Raw genomic sequence first — 1,905 nt, forward strand, 5'->3', positions numbered from 1 at the left:
AGGTAAGAAACAACATTTTAAACAATGTCGAAACTATGAAATAATCTGCAGTTCTGAAGATTTAAATTTTGGTTTGACCTCGCTGGTGATCCCACCTGAGTCCATTGTTCATGATTCCTCCAGTTCAATCCCATCAAACACATTAATCTCTCAATATTTACAGGTATCCTTGTAATCTGTGTTATGATAGGAGCCGTGTCTGTCTGTCTGCCTGTTTGTTTGTCTTGTTATAACTTGAGAACGGATTTCAATTAATCGAACTATGGTGGATTCAGGGAACTCCTGGGAAGGTTTGTGATGAAAATTTTTTTATGGGCACACGTGGGGAAACTGCAAACAACAACTTGTGACGCAGGTTATCCTCGCACTCCCAAGATTCCTTTTTCTTCCTGCCCTATTGATGATCCATCACAGCAAAGATTGGTATTTTCTTCAGCGAAGTGAAGGGTCTTAGATTCTAGTTTGTATAAAAATCGACTCAGAACCTCCAATATTTTCCCCACGCACACAAAGTGAACGGAGAGGTTAAGCAATTGAGAGATTAAGCACTGTCTGTCCTTCTGTCCACAAATGTCAGTTTATGATCGAGGAACAACTTGATTTAAATTCAATGTTAGATTTTGAACATGCTGTAAAATAGACCTGCAGTCCAACAGTACATTGGCTCTGAATCTGTCCTGATCACACATGTGTAAAGAGGAGTGAGAATTTTTTCCTCTTTCTCCCTCTTTGGAAGTGAAACAAAATTGAAAATCATTCCAAACAGGGAACTTGATGGTTTTAAGGATGTCACAAAGGACACAAAAACAATGTAACGTGTTCATTCAGGTGGTGTTAAAGACGCTGAGTCAACAGCGGTAAATTCCTCGAAATTTTTAGATCCTCGTGTAGGATCTCGAAGTCTTACTCACGTTGTTGTTCTTCATCTTCTTCTTATGGACTTTTTTGTTTCACAGCCTACAGTTTTCATCGAAACTTCCTGAAACTTGGCATAGAAATGTAAAAATTCCCTGCGCAGACAGTAACCATCTCCGAATTTGAAAATTCCTCCCTGAAAAAAGTTATAACGTCAAAATATCTCCGCTAATGGAAATCGCCTAAAAAATTATCGACAAAACTAGGCAAGCCTTTTGAATTCTCTTTGCGGGAATTAGCAGGGCATGAGCAGAGATGAATTACCGCACATATGAATCATCACTATGACGTCATATCAATTTTTATGACGTCATTCCTATTTCTTGACATTTTTTGTTTTGTTTCACATTTTTTGTTTTTTGTTTTTGTTTGTTTTCATCGGATCTTCGTGAAACTTGCCATGTCTATGCAGAAAGCCCACATGCAGGCAGTAAACATCTCCGATTTTGGAAATTCTTCCTGGAAAAAAAGTTGACGTCATAATATCGCCACGAATGAAAAACGCCCATACCATTATCTCCGAAACTAGGCAAGCTGTTTGAATTTTGTTTGTGGGAATCAAGCCGAGCATTAGCACTGATAATTTATCGCAAACCTGATACATCACAATGATATCATATTCGTTTTCATGACGTCATCATTAAGAGGACGAGAATCTTAGCTCATTTGAGCTTGTTTTTCTTCGACCTTTGAAATCTTTATTTTATTTAAATTTAATGATACTGGTACGTGCCTGTACGTGCGTGGCCGGACATGCAATGAAAAATAAATAAAATCTTTCAAACCGCGAGCCAGAAGAAACAACCACACAGGCCATTCCTTGGCTCTCGCGTGCCCGTACGTGCGTGGCCGTACGTGCAAACCCCCCCAAAAAACAACAACAAAAAACTTTCAAATAACCACACAGGCCGTTCCTTCGCTCTCGTTCCTTTTCCGAAATGACGACTGGATTGGGTGTTTATCTATAAATGCGCATGAGAAATCAGGAAA

Source organism: Eptatretus burgeri, chromosome 3 (genome assembly GCF_056783735.1).
Source record: "Eptatretus burgeri isolate ZD-2024b chromosome 3, Ebu_testis_v1, whole genome shotgun sequence".
NCBI lineage: Eukaryota > Metazoa > Chordata > Myxini > Myxiniformes > Myxinidae > Eptatretus > Eptatretus burgeri.